This window comes from Rattus norvegicus, chromosome 19 (genome assembly GCF_036323735.1).
Source record: "Rattus norvegicus strain BN/NHsdMcwi chromosome 19, GRCr8, whole genome shotgun sequence".
NCBI classification, from domain to species: Eukaryota; Metazoa; Chordata; class Mammalia; order Rodentia; family Muridae; genus Rattus; species Rattus norvegicus.
Window position 1 is genome coordinate 14,908,982 of NC_086037.1, and position 8,138 is coordinate 14,917,119.

Consider the following 8,138-nt stretch of genomic DNA (forward strand, 5'->3'; position numbering starts at 1 on the left):
TAGATCGCTCCTGAGAGACACAGCCAGAATACAGCAAATACAGAGGCGAATGCCAGCAGCAAACCACTGAACTGAGAATAGGACCCCCGTTGAAGGAATCAGAGAAAGAACTGGAAGAGCTTGAAGGGGCTCGAGACCCCATATGAACAACAATGCCAAGTAACCAGAGCTTCCAGGGACTAAGCCACTACCCAAAGACTGTACATGGACTGACCCTGGACTCTGACCTCATAGGTAGCAATGAATATCCTAGTAAGAGCACCAGTGGAAGGGGAAGCCCTTGGTCCTGCCAAGACTGAACCCCCAGTGAACGTGATTGTTGGGGGGAGGGTGGTAATGGAGGGAGGATGGGGAGGGGAACAGCCATATAGAAGAGGGGGGGTTAGGAGGATGTTGGCCCGGAAACCGGGAAAGAGAATACAATCAAAATGTAAATAAGAAATACTCAAGTTAATAAAGAAAAAAAAAAAGAATGTAGCCCCACTCTGACTGGCCAACTAAGCTCCAGAAAATCTTCCCCAATCACAAAACTGGGCCATGTGGGAGCTTAAACTGTTTAAAGGGGAGAGCTGAGTGCTTTCTCCTGGAAGAAATACTTGGGGGTTGACTGTCACTTGTGAACCTTCTGTGTTAAGTCACTTCTCAGAAGGGAAGCTATCCTCTAACTCTTCCATGGGACTCACACAGCACTGGGGCCTGAGGATCCTATGGTGTTGCAGCTCTGAGCTGGGAGGGGTAGCTCTCACCCTGGCATGGAGAAGCCTGTTTTCACAGCTGATCTAGATCTGAGGAACAGGGGCTTTTAAAGAAGCATGTGAGAGTATCTCCTGCAGGAGAGCCCAGTCTGCAGGGAAAGTCACACAGGACAGCGAAAAGTGACTTCTCAACAAACACAGGGAATGGGAACCAGGGAGGGCACTGGATGGATGGTCGGAGAGTTTGAGAAAGTCTGCATCTCCCTGAAAGACTTCCCACAACCATAAGTCCCACCACTGTCCCCTTCTCACAGGGGAGGCTCAGCAAAGCCTGCCACCTGCTGGGATCCCCTCAAACTAAAACTAAAACCAGAGTGGAGAACTGAGGAAAGCACTTTGGTGGAGGGGGAGACACAAGTCTCCAGGGCCAGGTCAGCCTTCTGTCCCTTTGGTTCTCCTCACTTCACAGAGGTGCCTATTGAAAGGTGAGGCAAGCTGGGATCTCAACAGTCTTTGGCCAAAGAAGTGAGAGCCCACAGGGCAGAGCAAGGCAAAGCAGAGCCAGGCAGAGCAAAGTGAAGCCCTGCCAGTCAGCAAATAGGCCTTGCGCAAGTGGGACTGGTGGCAGCAGTGCTTGCCCTTGCTCTCCTGGTGGCGCAGAACACCTGCCTGGATGTGGGGAAACTCACAGTGGCTTGTCCTCCAGCTGCAACTGCCAGTGCTTGGGGAGGGGGAAGTTGAAGATGTTCCCATGATCCTCCGATTTCCGGCCCATTTTGTCCATGTTCAAGGCTGTGGTCAGCCCCGCCAGAAGCCCCGAGGACAGGGAGAGCAAGCACAACTGGCCAGCAACCACCATGGGCATCTGCGGTGGGACCCAGGCCAAGTAGCCACAGAGGCGCACCAGGCAGCCAGGCACCAGCCCCAAGCCTGTGCATACTGAGGCCAATGACACTCCACTAGTCCCTCCCACCATGCACATCCCACCCCTGGCAGGCAAGATCTCTCTGTCCAGGGCTTCCCCCAGACCTCCAACTACCAACAGCTCAATGAGCCCTTACTTAATTCTTGTTAACCATAATGGCTTGTCATAAAAGGTCATTGGGAAAGTCAATGATGAGATGAAAGCCTTAAAAGAAAACTAGAGAGACTTACTGAAATGAAGAAGAAAGCTCTCTTCCCAGTAGGAGCCTGGCAGTCCCAAGCTCAGGGCACCTCATGTCCAGTCTTGAACCCAGCATGCATTGTTGTGGAGAACCTGCCTGCTTAAGGACCTGGCTTCCCACTCATTCTCCTGAGATGATGACTTTAATTCTTTTAATTTTTACTGGTTATTTTCTTCATTTCCATTTCATGTGTTATCCCCTTTTCCAGTTTCCTTTCTCCACGAAGCAGAGTCCAGCTCACAAGCCTGAGCAGCTGCAGCCATAGTGCACCATGGGGGATCCTGGGGCAGACTGTTTCATCACCAAGATCCTGTGGACCCACAGGGGCTGCATGACCTTAAAGGAACTGCAGAGTAGGATCAGGCTCCAGAGGCAGAGCTCTATGAGCTGCTGGGCAAGACTGCTTATTCCTATTGGAGACTGGAGATCAGGCAGGGATCACGCTGTAGGTGGCGGCTACTACTGAAGCCTGTGGCTTCAATCTCAAGTGCATCCAGGGACCATGCTACAGATTGCCCAAGCCTCTGCAAGCTCAAACTTCTGGGACAGAGTCATTACGCAAAATCCCAGAGAAACCTCTGCAAATATCCACACCAAGTTTTTAGGAACAGAGCTTCCAGGTTCTGAAGAATCATGAGCTTTCTGGGCTTAACCAAGAGGAGCCGGCCTTCTTCCTGGTACAGGGGGATGCTTTTCTCCTGCAAAAGTTACTACAAAGGAGACAGCCACAAACAGATCTGCTTGAAGCCACAGCCATGCAAGAGAGTCCAAGTCTGTGAGCACTTCACCCAGGCCAACTGCCGTTACCTCAACTGTCTCAGGTCTCATGACCTGATGGACAGGAAGGTGCTGACCTCCGTGACTGAGCACGGGCTGAGTTCTGATGGGGTCCAGAACATCCAGGACATCTGCAACAACAAACACATTAGGAGGAGACCCACTGGCATGAGAGCTCCCCATGAACATCATAGCAGCAGGGCATACAGAGACAGAAGCAAAAGCAGAGACTGATTCCTTCCAAACAGTCTAGGATTTCTCTCCCATGTCTCATTTTGGCATCTGGTTCACCTTGTCCAGATGTCACCAGCTGTAAGGATTCCCTGGAGGGCGTGTCTACAGCTGTCACTCAGGAGGTCAAGAACCTGGGGACCCAGGACTCTGCACAGCTTTCCTTGGTCTCATCTAAGGCTGCTGGTGTCTGAGGACCCAGTCACATGAGAGCAAGCCAGGGGTTTTCTGACAATGGAGATCTGGATGCTTCTTTTCTAGGAATCCTACTGATTCTTTGTAAGCTCCTGCCTCCTCTGCTGACTTTCTTCTTGCTGAAGCAAAAAGAGATGAGTCCATGTCCATGAGAACAGGCATGCCTTCTGGACACCGCATGGAGGTCAAGGGAAAGAATGAGGCTCCAGACATCGATTACATCCCATTTTAAATGGTTCTACTGATGGGGTGACAATGGAAGAAGCCACAGACTCAGGAATTCTAGGTAAAGGAGAAACTCAGGGAAGGAGTTTGGCAACGTTCCTTCTCTTTCAATTCAGTGGAATAATTGAAGCACTATTGTTATTGGGTCTTCATTAAAAGTCTGGTAGAAAGGATGCATTAAAGCCATGTGGCCCTGATTATTATTATTTTTAATTTTTGGAGTGGCAGCCTTTAATGACTGTATCTATTTTCTTATGGGAATTATTCATTACCTTCCCAGATCTGTATTTAACTTGGTATTTGTTATCTGTTAGAAAAATCACCAGTATCAAATAGATTTTTCACTTTTCTGTAGTAAAGGCCTCTGAAGTAAGCCCTAATGATTGTTGAATTCACTCAGTGTCCTTTGTTATATCCCCCTTTTCATTTCTGATTTGGTACTTTAGATATAGGCTCTGTGGTTTGTCTGTCTTGTGGATCTTCTCAAAAAAAAAAAAAAAAAGCCAGCTCTTGCTTTGCTTGGCTCTTTGTATCATTCTCTTTGTTTGTAATTGATTGATTTTAGTTCTGAGTTTATTTCCTGCCATCAAATCCTACCAGACTCTCTATGGGATGAGGCTTTGCCTCACCTTGGTAACAGCAGCATGTGATACATGAAGCTTTTGCTGCTCTCTGTAGTGGGGATGACGTCACAATTTCACTGAAAACCATGCACAGCCTCGTTTTAGACTGTATTAAAGTAGCCCACGATTTCAGTGCTCTCTGCAAGGTGCCATGAGACAGTAGTAACATGAGTCTGCCTGCACCTCGACAGTTTTCACTAGGGACTTCTGAGTGATTTTATGAAAATTTATAGTGAGTTCATGGATGAACATGCACAAACACAAACGCACACACACACTTTACTGACATGGTGCACATTCTTTCCACACAAAGAAGAAAGTGAGTATTAATGAAAACACACCAATAAAGGAATCGATGGACGGGGTTGTGGGGAAGCTGGGGCTTAGAGTTATTTAAAGGCCCTGTGCAGGCTCTCCTTCTGTTGGAGGCTAAACTTCAAGTGCAATGGGGTTCTTTATTTTCTTTCTGTATAGCACACAGAGCTAGGGTGGAAACTAGGTTTTGAGCATATTTGGCAAGTACTAGAACACTGAATTAATTCCTAGGGCTGGAACCCTATTAATGTTCTACAGAATTACAGGGCAGGCTGGATGAAGACTCTCAGCTGACAATGTGGACATCTCAAGACAGGCACTGGACAATGGCTGACAGACGTGTATGAAGACTGGAAATGTTTTGCTATCTCAGAGGAAAAGAAGGCCCCTCCGACTACACTGTACTCTAAGGACAGTTTATTCAGGTAAGGGATGACATGAACTATTGTCTCATGTCACAGATGTCAGCACAAAATATCCTGGGTATTGTATGCCAATGGTAGCATTAACAGAACAAATCACACAGTGTTGTGAAGATATAGAATATGACTATATGTAGCAAGAACCAGGCCTCTTCTAGTTTCTAAGATCATACCTGAGAACCTCAAATATAGTAATAATGTGATAATGTGGTATAAGTCTAGTTACAACTAGTTTCTATTGTGACACAGATGACTCTTTTTGTGTCATGGTCAGCTTATAATGAATGACTAGACCTAAGCATGAGAATAACCAAATACTACATTGCTTCTCTAGCTGCTGAGCTTTTAAAAGCCCTGGTGTGACAGCAAGCTTTTGTGGACATCTGGATTATTCCTTCTGTACTTTAACTCTCTAAGTCAACCCCACTCTGAGTAAGTCAGTTCCATTCCATAAGTTGGAAATCAGTCAACTGGAAAAAAAATACTTTCTCAATACAAACACAGATTGGCCATGGAAAAAGGGTAGCTTGAACTGTCCCACCTAGGCCCTGGGCTTGCACAGGCCTGCTCTCCAAAAGAAACGTGTGTTCACAGCTGCAGGCTGCATTCACTATGGATGCTCTTGAGGTTCCTCCCTAAACTGCTTAGATTAAGATAATTTTGTTGCCATCTATCAAAAGAATTCATTATGCCAAACTGGCCTTTCTTCTGAACCTTCTGTTCTGTGGGCAGGGCAAAATCTCCAGCAACCCTCACAGCAATGTGGGCTGCCAATCTGGGACTCAGAATTACACCAGTGCAAACCAAGAACAGGGCAACTGGAAGAGACCTCATTGGGTTGTAGGAACCTTCTGTTCTGAGTCACTTCTCAGAAGGGGCACTTTGCTCTAACTCCTCCATGAGACCCAACCAGTACTGGGGCTGGAGGATCCTTAGGTGTGGCAGCTCTGAGCTGGGAGGGGGAACTGGCACACTGACAGGGAGAAGCCTGTTTTCACAACTGATCTGGATCTGAGGAGCAGGTGCTTTTAAAGAAGCATGTGAGAGTACCTCCTGCAGGAGAGCTCACTCTGCAGGGAAAGTCACACAGGACAGCGAAAAGTGGCTTCCCAACTCCCACAGGTCCTGTGACCCCAGGAGGGCACCAGATGGTCCAAGAGTTTGAGAAAAGCCTGCATTTGCCTGAAAGACTTCCCTCAACCATAAGTCCCACCACTGTCCCAGACTCACACCTGAGGATCAGCAAAACCTGCCACCTGCTGGGGTCCCCACAAACTGAACCCAGAATGGAGAACTGCGGGAAAGCACTTCGGGGGAGGGGGGAGACACAAGTCTCTGGGGCCAGGCCTGGGGTCTGTCCCTTAGGCTCTCCTCACCTCCGTTAGCCTCCTAGTGCAGAGCGCTGCAAGCCGGGATCTCAAAAGTCTTGGGCTGAAGAAGTGGGAGAAGGTAGCAGCAGTGGCAGTGGGGTCGACAGGGGAGTTGAAGACGGAATGGTAGCAACGCAAGCAGCGGCGGCGAGGGCGGAGGCCGGGGGGGGGGGGCGAAGGAGAGGACGGGTGTGGGGGGGTCGGGGCGGGGGCAGGGTAGGGGCGAGGGCAGGCTGGGGGCGGGGATTGGGACGGGTCTGAGTCGAGGGCGGTGGTGGGACTGGGAGGGGGGGATGGGTCGGAGGCGCTGTCGAGTGCGGGTGTGAGGCGGGGGCGTGGGCAGGGGCAAGAGCAGGGGCGGGGGCAGGAGCAGGGGCAAGCAGAGCAAAACCCAGCCCTGTCAGCTGGCGGATATGCTCTGGGGCGGGACAGACTCGCCCTGCAGCTCTATTGATGGGGTGACAATGGAAGAAGCAACAGACTCAGGAATTCTAGGTAAAAAGAGAAACTCAGAGAAGGGGTTTGGCAATGTTCCTTCTCTTTCAAATCAGAGGAATAATTGAAGCACTATTGTTATTAGGTCGTCATTAAACGTCTGGTAGAAAGGCTGCATTAAAGCCTAGTGGCCCTCATATATATTTTTTAATTTTTGTAGTGGCATCGTTTAAATACTATCTATTTTCTTATGAGAATAATCTTATGAGTTAAATCCCACATTTGGATTTAACTTGGTATTTGTTATCTGTGTAGAAAAATTACCAATATCAAATAGATTTTTCACTTTTCTGTAGTAAAGGACTCTGAAGAAGCCCTAATGATTGTTGAATTCACTCACATGTCTATTGCTTCATCCCCCTTTTCATTTCTGATTTGATAATTTAGGTATTGACACTGTGGTGTGTACTTAGTTTCAGAAAGGGGTTGTTTCTCTTATGGATCTCCTCAAAAAACAGCTCTTGCTTCCTATGACTCTTTGTATTATCCTCTTTGTTTGTAATTGAATGATTTTAGTACTAAGTTTATTTCCTGCCATCAAATCATACCAGACTCTCTGTAGGATAAGGCTTTGCCTCATCGTGGTAACAGCGGCATGTGATAAATGAAGCTTTTGCTGCTCTCTCTAGTGGTGATGACGTCACAATCTCCGTGTAAACCATCCACAGCCTGTTTTTAGGCTGTATTATAGTAGACCACCATTTCAGTGTTACCTGCCAGGTGCCGTGGGACACTAGTAACACACGTCTGCATGCACCTCGACAGTTTTCATTACAGTCTTCTAAGTCATTTTATGAAAATTGATAGTGAGTTCATGGATGAACATACACAAACACCTGCACAGAAACACAAACAAACACAAACTCTCTCTCTCTCTCTCTCTCTCTCTCTCACTCTCTCTCTCTCTCTCTCACACACACACACACACACTTTACTGACATGGTACACGTTCTTTGCACACCAAAAATAAAGTGAGCAGTAATGAAAATACACCAGTAATGGAGTCGATGGAGGGAGTTATGCAGAAGCTGGGACTTAGAGTTACTTAAAGGCCCTATGCAGGCTCTCCTTTTGTTGGAGGAGAAATTTCAAGTGCAATGTGGTTCTTTATTTTCTTTCTCTAAAGCACACAGGCTATGGTGGAATGTAGGGCTTTGAGCATGTTTGGAAAGTACAATCACACTGAATTAAATCCTAGGGCTGGAACCCTATTAATCTTCTACAAAATTACAGAGCAGGCTGGATGAATACTCCCAGGAGACAATGTGGACATCTCAAGACAGGCACTGGACAGTGGCTGAAGACTTGTCTGAAGACTTGAAATATTTTGAAAATTCAGAGAGAAAAAAAAGGCCCCTCTGACTACACCGTACTCTAAGGACAGTTTATGCAGGTTAGGATGGCATGAAGTATTGTCTCATGTCACAGATGTCAGCACAAAGTATCCAAGGTATTGTATGCCAATGGTAGCATCAGCAGAACAAAGCACTCAGTGTCATGAAGACATAAATTATGAGTTTGTGTAGCAAGACCCAGGCCTCTTCCAGGTTCCTAGATAGTAACTGAGAACCTCAAATACGGTGGTGATGTGATAGTGTGGGGGTGAATCTAGTTACAACTAGCT

General features: G+C 47.3%; 1 pseudogene; it reads left to right on the forward strand.

Moving 5' to 3' along the window:
- The first annotated feature begins 1,869 nt into the window (after window positions 1–1,869).
- LOC134483141 (zinc finger CCCH-type antiviral protein 1-like) lies at window positions 1,870–4,730 on the forward strand (annotated as a pseudogene).
- The last annotated feature ends 3,408 nt before the right edge of the window (window positions 4,731–8,138 follow it).